Genomic DNA, 17,525 nt, shown 5'->3' with positions numbered 1-17,525 from the left:
GTGTATGTATGGATGTAACTTCATACACAAGGAAATTATACAACCTACATTCATACTGTCCTCACCAGCGGGAAAACCCAGATTCGAATCCCTTTCAATGGGCCTAGAGTGATTTAAGCAGCTCCGTTTAAATTCATTTTGCCTCTGTTGATCGGTTCGGTGGAAACTGTATCTGGGAGTTAGTTGATTTAGTTAGGTTTCTGTCAGTGATCAAACTCAGGTTTTTCAACTGAATGGCAAGACTGCTGCCAACTAAGCCACACAAGTCGTAAAGACTTTGGAACTAAGGCTTTACCTGGGGAAACTAACTAACTGCCTCCTTGCTTACCAACCAGCGTGTTTTGGTTTCCCCCAACTTCCGACTCACCAGGGACCCTGATTGACAGCGTTCATTCGAATGATCCCTTCTGAGGGAATATGATAGAAATCTTTCATCTTGAGCTTTTTTTAATCTGATCTCATTCTTGTGAAAGTAATTTCCTTTTCCTTTGTGCCATTCCTTTCTTTCTTCGAGTTTGGAATAGGTAAAGTCTTCATATTATCTGTTCGTCAGCCTTCGCTTCTGTGAACTGAAGATAGGCGTCAAATCTATAAGGGGAAAGATGATATGATGATGAGGACTCTCTCTCTTCTATATATATATATATATATATATATATATATATATATATATATATATATATATATATATTATAAATTCCTTGTTGACGTGGCTTCAATTTAAATATCCATCCTGGATTGTCCCTTGATCCTTTTTCCTTGTCTCTTTTGCTTAAAGAAGACGCCGCCCAGAATATCAAACTGTAACCCCGCCTCCCTTTCTGTTTTTGTACATAAAGGTCTGTCATCCTTTATTACATTCAGTTTGAACTTGAAAATGTAGAATAAACTGAGAATCCAAGTCCCCAGTTTTCATTCGCCTTTGTACCGTGGATTTAAGGATATTCCCAAGCACGTGTTCCTTCGTGCTACATTGGTTATGTACATATATATAATATATATATATGTGTGTGAGTGTATGTATGTATGCATGTATGAATGTATATAAAGGTAATTTCTAGCTTGCCGTTACTCCATCCAAGCTGGTTTTGTATTATACTTGACTCAGCAATAATACTGCATCGTTCTAATGACTAATGTGACTACATTCATTATTGTGTTTTATTAAGCTATTGGGCAATTCCCTTTTAGAACAGTCTCTCTCTTGCTGTTTGGTGTTATTTGAAAAATAGGTGAATGAAAATTTCTACAATATTCTGTCCAGGAGATGCTGGAAGGGAATGTCGGTGCCGGAAGTGGTGGGCAATAATACCGAGATTTGTCAAACGCCCCCCCCCCCCCCCCTCCTTTTTTCCGTTCTTGGTAGGAATCGCTTCCTTCTACGAGCAAGAGTTTCTTATGGGTTGGCAAGAGTTCGAAATCTCAAGAGTAACAAAGAGGAATCAGATAAGAGGTAAGACACAGCAGTCTTGGATGAACATCTATGGCGTCTCATGTTGCATAATTATACATCAATAAAATCATTGAAGTTATCGAAATGATCGGGTTATTTTATTCGTGGAAGGAGGATTATTCTTATAGCTCCCTATTATCTGAGTCACTTATGTTGTAAATTGATGGTTGGTGGCATAAAAATGAAATCCCAATGAAAACGAAGAAAAATCATATGACTATTATCTGAGAAGTCACATTCACTCCAACGGCATACGGACAGCCTTTCTAATATTTTTATATTTTTGATTGCCTTATCTCTTTCCCTGTGGAGGCAGAATTGACAAGTAAGTATGAGACGCTTCGACCGTTAATTAATGCGATAAGAAAGAAAAACGGACGCGAATACGAAGTGACTGCATTTCCTGTTACTAATTATTGTTGTCATCAAACATCGTGACAAAATTATTTGAATTATGATGTAATTGTAAGCATTAGTGCAGGAATTTCAGGAGCCCCACCGTTATTACTAGTTAAACTCCTGATAATGTGAAGTTGTTATATATATATATATATATATATATATATATATATATATATATTATATATATATATATATATATATATATATATAACACACTGTGTGTGTGTGTATTATATATATGATGTATATCGCCAGGCCACGTTTCTCTGTAGCGTGTTCTTCTACTACCAAAGTGCTGGCCAAATTCGAAGCCTTAATATTTTGCCGAGATATGTCTGACATGAAATCCCTTCAGCACGACGACCCTCATCCCTTCTTTGTTGTTAATGCTCCTGCTGTTATATTGTTGTTTCCTGGTGTTTCTGTTACTTCTGCTAAAATTATTAACTCTCCCCCCCCCCCCCCCCCCCCCCCCGCGTCTCTCTCTCTCTCTCTCTTGAATGGGGTGAGCAAATTTTGGGCTCTCGTTTCAAAGAGGGAGCCATCAGCAATGCAAGAAGCGCGTCTATCCAGGAACCTGGGAGAAGCTTCCTGAATAATAGTCTTTGAAATGGATAAGGAAAGAGAAAGGTCGTCACCTGTTAATAATATTCCCTTTAGTTCCGTCTATTTCTAGATGACTTGTTTCCATCTGACTATTCTAGAGTTACAGAGTGGCCTATATCCAGGTGAAAGGAAAGGTTAGCTTCAATTCTTTTGATTTTACTTTATGAGTACTGTAGTTATAATTTGCTACGGTGTTTTGTTTAACATGGCTAAAATATCGTGGTGTTCATTCGGCCTTTACAGTAAATATAAAAGGAACGAGGAAAGAAACTATGACCGGTGTCTTCAGCCGTCTGGCGACTTTGACGGCGCATGCGCAGAAAGCGAAGGAAAAAAGTTCAGTTGATTTCAAGATACGCCGACAAAGTTCCAGCGCCAGTGAGTGAGCGTTTATCTAGAGATCTTGGTTTCAGTTGTCGTTGGTCTGTAAATTTCGCCATGAAATCGACGAAACGTTGTGGATATTATGGTTTTGTGCGTGAATTTTATTATTGCATCGAATTCGAAAAGAGCACTGCAGAGTATCTGTTGTGAATGGAAAGTTTGAGGTTGGCCTTCTCCGCTTCAAGGTTAGTTTTGAGTGTGTTTTTTTTTTTCTTTTAAATAAACATTCTATCGACATGGAATGATTATTCAGATATGTACTTTGGTCGTTTGTGTGTTTTTTGTGAATGTGACCTGTATGCCAAATCTTAAATACGTACATTTTAGTGACTAGGCCTAGTGGGGTAGGCTAAGCCTTCCTGAGGTTCTGGGTTTGGTTTACCTAGGCCTATTTTCGTGATTATTCTGATTGAGAGAAACTTTGAAATATTGGGTTTCGATGTATTTACATTTCCTTCAAGCGTATACTGTATAAATTTTTTTTATGAAATCCAGGTTTTTAAATTATTAGGACACCCACGTAAGTGAAAACTGAATTAGTATTATAGTGAATGAAATGAATGCGAAACTTGGCATTGGTTTACTATTAACATGTATAGGGGATGGTAATTTTTTTTTTTTTAAACCATAATCGTAATCGTATTCTAGGATTGAAAATGTGATTTCCCTTGATTTATTGTGTATTTAGAATATTTTTGACATCATTTGGTAGCAGATTAGAAGTTTTAGAGATGCTGAACCTCTGCTGATAGCCTACAATGAGGCCTATGGGGACCACAGTAGGACACCAGATTTTTGGATGGGAAACCCTAAAATGAGTGAAATACATTTACCTATTCCAGCCTAACCTAACCTTAGAGCTGTAGTAGGCATTACTTGGCCAGGAGGCTTTTTCCTCAGGGCTGTTCCTGTAACCTAGCCAAAGGGGCTGCAAATTGCAATAAGTAATAATGTTGCAACCTAAGATATCCATGCCTAACCTAATCCAGGATATTGAGCCCTTTTCCTGACCAGAGGGATTTGCCCTTCATGATCCCTCTTGCCCAATCCTCAGCCTAAGGTAATGTTGTTTAAATATTAGATAGGAATCTCGCAATTATCCATTTTAACCTTGCAAAGCTGGGATAGAAAATCAATATGCAGAACCCCAGGCAGGGTAAACTTTGAGGTCGGGCCAATTAAGAAAAAACGCATCAGTGGAAAGAGGAAGATGCCTGTGCAAATGCACAAGGTGTGAGAAAAAATTATAAGTAATTTTCCCTATTTTTTACAAGAAGTTGAAAATTATTATTTGCAACCCCCTTGTGGTGTCTCTTTTACAAGACAAGCATAAATTTGATCAAGTTATACATGTGTTTTTCTAATAATATTTTTTATTACAGCTCACACACTATCATAACAGATGAAATAAAATCAGGGTAGATCTAGGGTACTATTCCGCGGCAGCCTAGACTATGGCAGTTGCGGTTTTTCTATGCAGTTTTACCTCCTGAACAAGAATTTTAAGTAATATTTATTCGGACGACTGTAATTAACCCGCAGGGGCCAGTACTAAATACGGCGAAATACATTGGATGCCCCAATCCCTAGTGGATGTCGTATCCGCGGTTACGTTCCTTGCAGTCCGTGCGGAGCTATTCTGTAGAATCACCAAAATCAGTAACAAATTCTGAGTATATTTGTTGTAAGACATTTTACATAAATTTACTTAGATCGAAGATGCAGTAACTTATTTGGATTATACACATATTTTCTAATATTTCTTTGCACTTTGCAAAATGTCAATTATAACCGACATACTATCATATAACATAAGAACTAAAACCAACAGCAACCCCTGGGTATATTTATGAGCGGATATCTAAGAAGACATCATGTGAGAGAGAGAGGCAGTACATGCTCCCTTCAAGTCAAGATCACAACTAACTCTGTCATGAGCTGCCTACTTGATTTTAGCTAGCCTAAAAGTTTCTATTAGTGAATTTATGGGCTATAGAAGTAGGAATGGAATCTCTTTCTCCCCCCCACCGATTCCTTCAAATGGATGGCTCGTAATATTGATGCTCATATGAGTGAGTCCGTCCACCACCCTAAACCTGTTATTGCTACTCATGTGAGGGGATCTGTCAATTAAGGGTTAAATACAGCAGCAGTTGTCTCACTGTCAGACAAAAAAGTTGAAAGCCAGAGTTGCCACCATTGTTGCCCAGCAGTTGTGCATCATCCTTGGGATATTTGTCTCTTCCAGTCATTAGTTGGGCATGGAAGTCATCAACTTCAAACCCATGAAAGTCCATTATGGCCTCTTCTCCCTTCAGCATATGGTTCCAAGCATGCTTAAGGGTCTGTATTATGATGTCGTTCCAAGGATTTTTGAAGTTATAGATGGCATACTTTAGGGAATACCTTCAAAGATTCGCCAATAACCTCCCCACCCCCAACCCACTTTTAATGTGTGTTAAAACATAAATGTGTTACAACCAATATAAATTTGTTACAGGTTGTAGATATATTCAGTGGGGTTTTTCTTACCATGGTACGGATTGTTCTCTCTTTGTTGTTTTTTGTGGCATTACCATTTATTATTTAACTACAAGATAAAGGAAAGTACTACTTCAATATCCTTTAGTGAAATGTGGAAAAAGCAGTTACATAAAAAATTTAAAACCGAGAAAGCTCTAACGAAGTCAGACACCTGCCTACCCCATAACTCCCATCTCACACTGCACTCCCACTCCTATCCCAGCTATAAAAACTCCTTCCCTGGCCACCTACCTACCCCAACAGCCCATTTGCTGCGTGCTTACTCCTGTACACGTGGTATTACTATTGTTCCACTCCCGTTGTGCCCAGCCATCCAAATACACCACCCTGGAAACACTTGACTTGGCCTCCCACACACCACAAATCCCTTTCTCAGCCTTATTATGAGTGTAAGCAGTGTTACCAACATTCCCTTCGACCAGTGCAACATTGCTAACAGTTTTTTTTTCTTGTAGAATTACATATCTTTGGTTCCTGGGTTTTTCTTGGTAGAATTGTATATCTTTGATTCCTGGGTTTTTGGCCCAGAAATGTCAAACTTTGGTTAGGTGAACTCTGATACATAAATGAGGGATTTACTCTAATATGGTTGCTGTCTAATCCAACCACACCAAACCTAACTTAACAAGTCGTTCCCTAGGCTTGTAGGGGCCAATGGGAGGGTGTTCCCAACTCGGCATACTTTGAGTTTTTGAGCAAGAATAACCTTGGTTGAGTGTTATAGAATGATGCAGCCCTAAGAGGAAGTGGTTTTATTTGGTAATCATTCTGTACCATATATTCATACTGCAATTGAATTTAATGTTTTTCATTCTGGTTTTGTATTCCACAAATTTGACAATCATATCCAATGGGAATGCTTTGTTAACTAATTGTTCACTCAGAAATCTACCAATTCTGGGTGCTTGTCTGTGCAACCTACTGTATTTGGATTAAATAAAGCAAAAGTAATTATAATGTGGATACTGTCATTACCACACATCCTCACCTAACTTTGCCTAGATTCTAGGTTTTTCCAGGTTAGGGCTCTGCACCCTGCTAGATCCATCACCTGACTTGCCATAGAGAGCCATAAATCATCCTAACCTAACCTTTGGAACTAGGCTTTACATGGCTGGGCAAGATATCATAACCTAACATAACATTAAATGTTGTGACATAAATGCCAGTGGTATTTACAGTGATATATCCCATCATAACATAACCTAAGGTGTCCTTCCTTGCTAGCGACTTGGACACAATACAATGTTGTCTCAACAGACTAGTCAGGGGTTTAGCCTCCTGATAAAATTTTATTACTTATCAGGAGGCATATAGCCTGCATGATACCCTGGGGCAACTGGCATAGCTTATATTTAACAGCAATTCCATAAATGGTAATAATTACGCTATGCTAACTGGTATATTTACATATCGTTCGACTTGAGAGGCATGTAAAATTCGTTAATATGTGCAGCAGTATGATATTTTGTCAATGTTGCTAAACACGTAAAAATTTTACTTGCTTAATTTTAATCACCATCATGATGTTAATGTTCACTATACTGTATTTGTATTTTCATAACAATGTACTAATGATTTTAGCAGGTTAATTGAAAAGTCAGCCAAAACACTTCCACACTAACAGGCGTGAAAGACATGCGAAAAAAAATGTAATCATCTGCTAAGAAAGATAATGATCTCTTAACCATCTTCGTAAAAAACTGTTGAGTGTAATGGGTAGATGAAGTCACTAGCTTGTTTGTCTTAGATTCAGTTTCATAGCTCCTTTCCTGATAGACACATCAGCAGAGATACTAGACCCCCAAGGATGTAGAGACCTTTGTTGGCTGCCAGAGATGGAGTTGTGGAGTTCGTTAACATTGCCTAATTTCATTCATCATTGTGTTTGGGGTTCCAGTTTGTGTTTTGAGGAAGACCAAGTTCTGAAGGTGGCTGGTGTTGGGGGAAGGATGTGACCTGCTGCACTAGTCTGCAGACTACACTGTAAACCTGGTTGTGAGTTCCTGATGCTATTTTTGTTTGTTTTCAAGACAGATTTCCACCAAGAGCAATCTCTTTGGAATGGGCTAAATGCCCTTTCCAAAGACTAAGGCGCTCAGGACTCTTATTCACTGTGCAGTTTCCTCAAGGTATCTTTGGGGTCTGCAAATTGACCTACTTCCTAAATGTTTTGTGTTGCTATGCTGTTGAATTGTGGTTTGTGCTCAGTGCAAGGAGAGAAGAAAAAGGGAGGAGAACACTGAGCCTTGCAGACCACCACCTCCCTCTTTCCATGGATTGGAGGATGCATGTTTTTCCACTGGTCAAAGTGTTAGCAACAAGGGGTGGAGCCCTGTGTACTCTTATGTATGTCAAGCCAGGCACAATCTATTTTTCAGGTAGCCTTGCTCTCATATTTATTTCCAACCGCTCCAGCTTACAAAATATGCTCTAGAACTGTCGAGGTTTCTTACTTTATCTGCAAAGATATGGGCAAAGCTGCAGAAAGATGAGTTGGAAGTGACTAACCACCACTTTCTAGGCTTTTACAGTTTTATTTATGTATGTGGCTTTATCCATCAGTAATTTTTTTGTGGCTTTATCCATCAGTATTGAAACCTTGCACTCTTGTGTTGGATTGTATTAGAGAAAGACATTTTGCTTTTAATTGATTTGAAGGTTGTTTATTTTCATTTAATCATGTGTTAGGACATTCACTTGCAACTACTGACTGTTCCATTGGGCTTCATGTGAGTGTACACCTTGGTACTGGGTTGGACTTATCCACTCAGGAGCCTTTTATTACTGAATTTTATGATAGGCATTGTGCACCTGTTCAGTGAATTGGACTGATTGCTCTTATTTTGTTTTTGATTGTGATAAACTTGGAAAATTCAGACCTTAAGCCCAAGCAGCAGACAAAGTAAACCTGGTTTTGCTGATTGGTACAATAGAGGTTAGTCTCTACTACAGAAGGAATCTGCCGGGTTTACCTAAAACGTTCCATTTCGTCTCTTGAAGGAATGCTGATCCTGCATCTTTTGGGGACCAATGCGAGTAGTTGGTACTCTGTTCTACAGTCTCCCTTATTAAAGGTAACAGTTATTATACATGTGGTATCAGTCAGTCTGCTGATGAATTATCGGCACTCCCTGTCTTGGTCAGGATGGGGTCTGTCCTGAATGCTTCTGGAACAGGAAATTGGCTTCTTTTGCAAGATTTTTTTCTTTTAATGATGGTGGCAAATGAGTTCAATTCTCTTTCAGCACAATTGAGAGGTTTTTGTTTAGTCAAGGGAGAGAGTACAATGAAATGAATTTACTAGCACTTCATGAACTAGTTGTTGTTTTTTCATATATATTTTATACATAAAAGTGAATGTATGTATAGTATATACATGTTTGTATGTATGTTTGTGACGTGTGTGCTATAGAAATCTGAACCTCTTGATTAATCTAGATAAAATTTGGCTTGTGGCCATCATTTGACCCAATTCAGATACTAGGGTAGGTTTCAAACCTGTAGTACCCGTTCACCTTCCCCCATCCCCTTCCCCCTTCACTTTGTAACTCTGTGGTAACCACTTGACTGATCTAGACTAAATTTGGCACATGCCCATCATTTGACCCTATAATAGGTTTCAAGTTTGTAGCCTCTTTCCCTTTCCCTTCCCACTTCCCCCTTCCCCTTTCCTTTCCCATTTTCCCCTTCCTTTCTTTCTTTCTTCCCCCTTCCCCCTTTCCCTTTCCTTTCCCCCTTCCCCTTTCCCCTTTCCCTTTCCCCTTTCCTTTCTTTCGTTACTTCCCCTTTCCCCCACCCCTTTTCCCCCCTTTCCTTTCCTTTCCCCCTTCCCCTTTCCTTTCCCCTTTCCTTTCCCCCTTCCTTTCCCCCTTTCCCTTTCCCTTTCCCTTTCCCTTTCCCTTCCCCCTTCTCTTCCCACTTCCCCCTTCCCCTTTCCCCTTCTTCCTTCCCCCTTCTTCCTTCCCCCTTCTTCTTCCCCCTTCTTCTTTTCCCCCTTCCCCCCTTCTTCCTTCACTGCCTTTGTAACTTTTGATAACCACTTGACCATGAGAGGAAATTTAAAGTGTCCATCATTTGACTCAACTTAGGCTTAAATAAGGGAGTTTTCAAATATCAAAACCCTTCCCCATCTGCCATTCCCTTCCCTTTCGCCCATGCCCCCTTCCCTTTGTAACATGTGTCAAATAAACTCTAAAGGTTTATCATACCTAATCTCATGTATTTCATAACATAGAAATATATTATTGAAAATGCCTTTCTTTCCTCTGATTAATAATTATTTATCTAGGTTTGTGTTTAGGGTTAGGGGGGTGGTGTTTAGGTTTAGTGGTGGTGTGCTTAGGTTTATTGAAGGGTTAAATGGGACACTCGCCACAGTAATATCTGGATAAAATGGACAGTCAGCACAGTAATACCTGTAGGACAGTCGCCGCAGTAATACATGTATAATGTAAAGTCACCAGATTAATACCTGGATTAAAAGGGACAGTTATCATGGTGATGCTTGGATAAAATTGACAGGCATTACCACAATAATACCACCTGGATAAAAGGTACAGTTGGTGCAGTAATACCTGGGGAAATTGGACAGCCACCACAATAATTCTTTGAGAAAAGGGACAGTCACCACAGTAATACCACCTGGATAAAAAGGACAGTCACCACAGTAATACCACCTGGATAAAAAGGATACAGCACTGAATGACCAAAATAGGTCCCAGTGCTTGGATTTGTCCCTAAACTTCATAATCCATCCATCCATCCATCCAAAAGGAACAGTCACCACAGTAATACACCACAGTAATACCTGGATAAAAGGGACAGTCACCACAGTAATACCTGGATAAAAGGGACAGTCAGAAGAGTAATACCTGGATAAACCGGGCAGACTCTACAATAATACCTGGTTAAAAGGAGTAGTCACCACAGTAGTGTCTGCAGAAAAAGTACAGTCAATACAGTACTACCCGTGCTAATGGGACAATCACCACACTAATAAATTGGTAAATTGGCCAGTTACCATAGTAATACCTGGATAAAGGGGATAATGAGCACAGTAATACTTGGATGAAAGGAACAGGGAGAACAGTAATATATCCTTATATATAAAACTGATGTTTTTATACATTTAACTTACCTGTCAGATATATACTTAGCTATTTGACTCCGTCGTCCGACAGAAATTCGAATTTCGCGCACACGCTACCTGTAGGTCAGGTGATCTACTTACCTGCCGCTGGGTGGCAGGACTAGGAACCATCCCCATGTTCTATCATATTTTTTCTGTCGGCCATACTGGCAACATTGTTGTGGGTATCTCCGGCTGGATTCGTATTTTGCATCGCAATTGATCTTCGTTTGGACTTCTCGGTGACGTATTTGCATTGATTGTACTGGCATACGCGATTGTGGACCGTTTTTGGAATTTGATTTGGATTGTTCAACATGATGTCTGATTCTGGAAATGTGGTGAGAATGTGTGTGAATGTGGGTTGTAAAGTTAGGATGCCGAAGGCATCGATTGATCCTCATACTATTTGCAGGAAATGCAGGATGTATGAATGTTCTTTTGGTAATACTTGTAATGAATGCAAGGATTTGAGTGAGGAAGAATGGAAATCTCTAACCTCATACGTGAAGAAGTTAGAAAGAAACAGGGTGAGGAGGTCTTCTTCCAAACCTTTATCTAGTTCTAGCGGGGTTATTAGTAATATTATACCCTCTTCTCCTTTTACTGCCCCATCTAATGTACCTGCTCCTTTATTAGAACACACAGATTCGGCATCTGAGATAGCGAATCTTAAAGCCGCCCTTCGGAAAATGGAAACCAAAATGGCGGCCTATGAAGGTAAGCAGTGTGATTATAGTGCTGTGGATAGTGATATAAGTGTCCCAGTGCCAGTGGAGGGGGCGTCTGATTGTCCTTCCACAACGCTCCCAGGCCTAGACCTCTTTCAAGCTCCCAAGCCCAGAGGAGAAGGAATGTCGAAAGCCGTAAGGAGGTTGTGGAGGAACCCCAACAGTCAGACGTCCCTTCGGCATTTTCTGTATCGCCACAGAATGCCAGAGAACGTTACAGAAAAAGCGTTCTGCGTGAGTGTTTCTCCTCCTCGGAGAATTCCTCACCTAAAAGAGGGTGGAGATCGGCGGATCTTTCTCGCCCCCTTAAAAGACGTTTGGATGAACCCAGGATTACTTCTAGTCCTGAGCGTTTTCAAGAGGAGGACCATCCAGTAATTAAACAACCGAGGGTAGACAATAATGAAGAGACTAAAAGAATCCTTCGCACTATGCAGGATTCCATCACTTCTCTTGTGGGAGGTTCTGTATAAAGACCCTCCCAGAAGGAAAGACGATTTCCTGCCTATTAAGAAGTCTAGGCTATCGAGGGTTCAGACTCGCCATAGTATTTTGTCTTCCTCTGATTTGGAATCGGATTCATCAGCCTTGCATAGGCCGAGCAGGATCCGTTCTCCTGTCAAACGCAGGCACGAGACGCCAGACAAGAGCGTCGATGTTTGCGAGACGTGAAACGTCAGCCAGAGCGCGAGCGTCAAGATAGGCGCGTCACGCCAACCAGAAGCAGGACGCCTCCCAGGAGCGAGGCTCCAGGCAAGAGCCAGGACGCTACGAGGCGCGAGACGTCAACAAAAAGCAGGACACCTCTCAGGAGAGAGTCGTCAGGCAAGCGTCAGGACGCTACCAAAGCGGTTGACGCCAGCCAGAAGCATGACGCCTCCCAGGAGCGAGGCGGAGATGGCAAGAGCCAAGACGCTTCGAAGGCCAAGAAACGTCAACAAAAGCAGGATGGCCATCTCAGGAGAGGAGGTCGTCAGGCAAGCGCGAGGACGCTCCTAAGCTGGTTGGCGCCAGCAAGAAGCAGGACGCCTCCCACGGGAGCGGCTTCTCCTGATAGAGAATCGGTCAGGAAAGAGCGATCTCCTTCTAACCTGGAACTGGAAGAGATTTCTGAGGAAGAAGTTTCAACTAACGAGGGACTTTCCAATTATAAAGTTTTAGCCTCGTTACTTCTAGAGGAGTTTGCGGATTCTCTTAGTCCTGCAGCTCCTCCTTCGCCGAGATCTCTGTTTTCGAGCACAAAAACCCCGAAATCCTCGGCTTTCTTAAAGATGAAACCGGCGATCTCTATGAAGAAAGCCCTCCAGTCTTTAGATTCGTGGCTTTTATCTAAAAAGGAAACTTTGAGAACGGTTTATTGCTCTCCTCCCTCCAAACTGACGGGGAAAAGAGGCATTTGGTATAAGACAGAAGAGGCGATGGGATTGATGCTCCCTTCGTCGGCAGATTCAGATTTCTCGAGTCTTGTAGAGTCTGTGAGAAGACAGTCTCTCAATTCAGCAAAGGCGTCATGGAGTATGTCGGAATTAGATCAGCACCTTAAGGGAATTTTTCACGTCTTAGAGGTGTTCAACTTCTTGGATTGGTCTCTTGGGGTGCTGGCTAAGAAGACGAGTGAGCCAGATTTTCTAGATCCAGAAACTTTGCACAGTGTCCTATCTTGCATGGATAAGGCTGTGCAAGATGGTTCTGGTGAGTTAGCGGCTCTTTTTGGATCTGGAATGTTAAAGAAAAGATCTCTTTACAGTTCCTTTCTGACGAAAGGAGTTTCCCCTTCTCAGAGGTCCGCTCTAATTATTCGCACCTCGGTCAGAACATCTGTTTCATTCATCGTAGTGAAGGATGTTGCGAGATCCTTGTCGGAAAAGGCTACGCAGGACCTTCTTGTACAATCTACAAAGAAAAGTAGACCTGCAGTTAAGACTCAGAAGAAGGTGGCTCGGACCTCCAGTGGTGCCCTTTGTCCGTGGAGCCCCTTCAACTTGATCAACTTTGGAGAGAAGACCCTTCGACAAGCGAGGGAGGTCTTCCTTCCGCTCTTTTAAAAAGAGCAAATAGCAGCCATGTCCTCCAAGCACAGGTAGGGGCCAGACTTCAATACTTTCTGGATGCCTGGTCCGTAAGAGAAGCAGATCCCTGGACTCTGTCTGTCCTACAGAAGGGGTACATCATTCCCTTCGTAGACAGACCTCCTTTGGCAACATCTCCAAAGGATTTGTCGACGAGTTACAAGGACCCTGGACTGAACAAGACTCTACTTCAGACGGTGGTGTCGATGAGGGACAAGAATGCAATAGAACTAGTGCAAGATCCTTTCTCCCTGGGGTTTTACAACCGCCTTTTCTTGGTTCCAAAGGCTTCGGGGGGATGGAGACCCGTCCTAGATGTAAGCGTCCTGAACAGGTACGTGGAGAAAAAGAAGTTCTCCATGGAGACTTCAGCTTCAGTTCTGTCTTCCCTACGTCAGGGAGATTGGATGGTATCCCTGGACCTTCAGGATGCTTACTTTCATGTTCCGATTCACCCATCGTCAAGAAAATATCTAAGATTTGTTGTTCAAGGACAAATCTTCCAATTCAGGGCCTTGTGCTTCGGCCTATCGACCGCCCCTCAGGTATTTACGTATCTGATGCGGAACGTGGCCAAATGGCTTCATTTAGAAGGGATACACATCTCAATGTATCTCGACGATTGGCTAATCCGGGCCAAGTCAGAAGAAACGGTGTTTGGAGGACCTACAGTCTACTTTGAAACTAGCAAAGACGTTAGGATTACTCGTGAACCTCGAGAAATCGCAGATGATCCCCAGTCAGAACTTAGTCTATTTGGGGATTCGGATGGATTCTCGGGGTTTTCGGGCTTTTTTCCGTCCCAGGAAAGGATTGCTCGGGGATTACAAAAAATCTCGAGCTTCCTAGAGAAAGAACGGAGTTCGGTGAGGGAGTGGTTAAGTCTTCTGGGAACCCTTTCCTCACTAGAACAGTTCATTTCGCTAGGAAGACTCCACCTTCGCCCTCTTCAATTCTTCTTAAGAAGAATTTGGAGTTGGAAGAACGGACAGCTTTCGGACACTTTCAGTATTCCTCTGGAAGTAAAGAATCATCTGAAGTGGTGGATTTTTCCCTTAGAAAAGAACGAGGGCTTGTCTCTAGAAGTTCGGAACCCAAACCTAATCTTGTTCTCAGACGCTTCAGAGAAGGGATGGGGAGCGACTCTAGGGACAAAAGAAATATCAGGCCAATGGAGGAAGGATCAGCTAGACTGGCATATAAACTCCAAAGAACTTTATGCCGTTCTTCTAGCTCTAAAAGCCTTCGAGACACAGGTGTTAGGTCAAGTGGTACAGGTCAACTCGGACAACACCACAGCGTTGGCCTATATCAAGAAACAAGGGGGAACTCACTCTCTTTCTCTGTTCCATATAACAAAAGAGCTGTTGTATTGGGCAAAAGAAAAGAAAGTGACTCTTCTCACAAGATTCGTGAAAGGAGAGAAGAACATCAGAGCAGACAGGCTAAGCAGGTTAAACCAACCGTTCTCCCCACAGAATGGACCCTTCACATTCAGGTGTGTCAAGCTCGTGGTCCCTGTGGGGCAGTCCACATATAGACCTATTCGCCACCTACCTATCCAGAAGGATAGAGAACTTTTGCTCCTTAGTGGAAGACCCGAGAGCGATAGCGGTGGACGCCATGCTACTGGACTGGTCAGGCCTAGATGCCTACGCCTTTCCCCCCTTCAAAATGTTAGGAGTGGTGTTAAGAAAGTTTGCGGCATCAAGAGGGACGAGACTAACACTCATCGCTCCCTTTTGGCCGTCTCAAGATTGGTTCACAGAGGTACAGGAATGGACAGTGGACTTCCCAAGATCTCTTCCACACAGGAGAGATCTTCTCAAACAACCCCATTTCGAAAGGTACCATCAAAACCTCCCCGCTCTCGCTCTGACTGCCTTTCGACTATCGAAAGACTTGTCAGAGCGAGAGGCTTTTCAAGCAAAGCTTCAAAAGCAATTGCTAGAGCCCGGAGATCTTCAACTATTCGGGTCTACCAATCAAAATGGGATGTATTTAGAAGATGGTGTAAGAAGAATAAACTGTCCTCTTCCGATACCTCTGTGACCAACATAGCTGATTTCTTGATTTTCCTTAGGGAAGAATCAAAATTATCAGTTTCTACCATTAAAGGTTATCGAAGTATGCTTTCGGCCGTATTTCGAAACAGAGGTTTGAGAATTGCAGAAGATAAAGACCTCCACGATCTTATTAGATCTTTTGAAACCTCAAAAACCTGGATGGGAAGATGGTAAAAGGTAGAAATAACAAAAACGACGGATATTAGTGTCTAATCCTTAGTTTTTGGCGTTGCTGAGAATAGTGATTCCCTTCAAGTCCAAGTTCAGCCCTGATAGGAAGGCTGGTTTAGAATGGGTGGGAAGATGGTGATATGCAAAATAACCAAAAGCAACAGTTATTAGAGTTTAATCCATAGTTTTTTAGGTCGCTGAGATGAATAGTGACCCTCCTGATCCCCTTATGTCCAAGTCCTGATAGGAAGGGGCTGATATGAAAGGGTTGGGAAGACATGACATATAAAAATATAGGAAAACTACTGATATTAGTGTCTAATCCATAGTTTTTGTGTTTTGAAATATTTGAAAAAATATTTATAGACAAATTTACGTCCTTTAAAATTATATAATTCAGTCTCTGCTTAATCATTGGAAAAATGGCAAAAGGTATTAAAATCGCCAATTTCTTTTTCTACGCCAATAATATTTACTTTTTTTATATATAAATGACAGATACCGACGCTGCCATCACCTGACGTTGCAGCATCGGATTGAAAACAACTTTGTGCAAGAGAGGAAAAGAGTAATAAGAGGCGAATAAAGGACTGCTTTCAATCTCTATTGTTTTCGGAGGTAATAAAGAGTCAAAATGTCCTTTTCGGATGTTATTATTTTTGGTCTTTTTTACGTTTTCTTTTTATTTTATACCAATTTGAATAAAATATATTTTTATAGCGCGAATAACTTAGAAATTTGAGATGATTATTATCAATTTCCATATTCTAAATATTTTTTAGTACATTTTTTATATAATAAATTGTATTTTTGTAATACATTTTTTATATTTTTAATTATAATTTTTTATAATACATTTTTTCATGTCAAAAGAATTTTAAATATTTTTGTAGTACATTTTTTATTTTGATTTTTATAACATATCAATTTCAATAGTTTAAATGACATTTTTTGTAATAAATTTTTCATTTTGATTTTTATAACATACATCAGTTAACATATTTTAAATTATTTTTTTTGTCATACATTTTTTACATCGAAAGAATTTTAAATGATATTTTTTGTAATCTTTTTTATTTAGATTATTAACTGTAGATAAAATGACATTTATATATATATTTCTTTTTACAGAAGATGACTATGGAAGAAATAGTTTATGAAAAATTAAATAACCTTTATCAAAGTAGAGAGGGGAAAGAGAGAAAAATAGTAATAGGTCTATTACAACCCGTAAAAGCATCAAAGAACTTATTAAAATTTTGTCGGGAGAAAAACATAACGAGAAGAAAAACTCAAAAGTGTATTACTTGTATAAATATTATTGTACTGTAGATGATGATAATGGAATGAAACAACTAGCCAAGTATACTAATAATAATAATACATTTCTTATAATGGTTGGATACGAAGATTTGTATAGAATTATTCACGAAGCTCATATAAACTGCGGCCATAGTAAAAAAAACTGTGTATTATATATCACTTGAAATGTGTTTTGGTATTAGCTAATATTACCTATTGTCAAATTCAAGCATACAAATCCTTATGTATAAATTGTATTAAAAAGGAATTTAGGATCCCCAATTTAACTTCTTCTCTTTTGCCAATTATATCTGCAGGATTTGGGCAATGAGGTCAAGTAGATTTGATTGAGATGTCTTTCTTGCGAAGCGTTCTATATTCTCAGTTATCAAGATCACTCGACTAAATTTTGTATCTTAAAACCTGTGCTTAATAAAGACACTGATACTGTATCGAAAATGTTAATTGATTTTATCTCTCTTTTTGGCTGTCCTAAAATTTCACAGTGCGACAGTGGGCGCGAGTTTCAATGTTGTGATAATGAATGAAAGAATTTGTGGTCTAATTTCAAGATTATTCATAGTAGTCCCCGACATCCTCAATCACAAGGATCCGTTGAAATGGCTAATGGGGATATTGAACAAATGCTTATGTAGATGTTGAGTC

At 40.3% G+C, this 17,525-nt stretch overlaps 1 long non-coding RNA gene across 1 annotated transcript; it reads left to right on the top strand.

Annotated features, from left to right (window-relative positions):
- Positions 1-2,784: 2,784 nt before the first annotated feature.
- LOC135214443 (uncharacterized) lies at positions 2,785-17,318 on the top strand. The gene is made up of 3 exons (XR_010314342.1): positions 2,785-3,030; positions 16,056-16,175; positions 16,689-17,318. It is a non-coding gene; the product is annotated as an uncharacterized LOC135214443 (long non-coding RNA).
- Positions 17,319-17,525: the final 207 nt, after the last annotated feature.

Source organism: Macrobrachium nipponense, chromosome 45 (assembly GCF_015104395.2).
Source record: "Macrobrachium nipponense isolate FS-2020 chromosome 45, ASM1510439v2, whole genome shotgun sequence".
In the NCBI taxonomy this organism is placed as follows: Eukaryota; Metazoa; Arthropoda; class Malacostraca; order Decapoda; family Palaemonidae; genus Macrobrachium; species Macrobrachium nipponense.
This window is presented reverse-complemented; position numbering and strand designations above follow the sequence as displayed.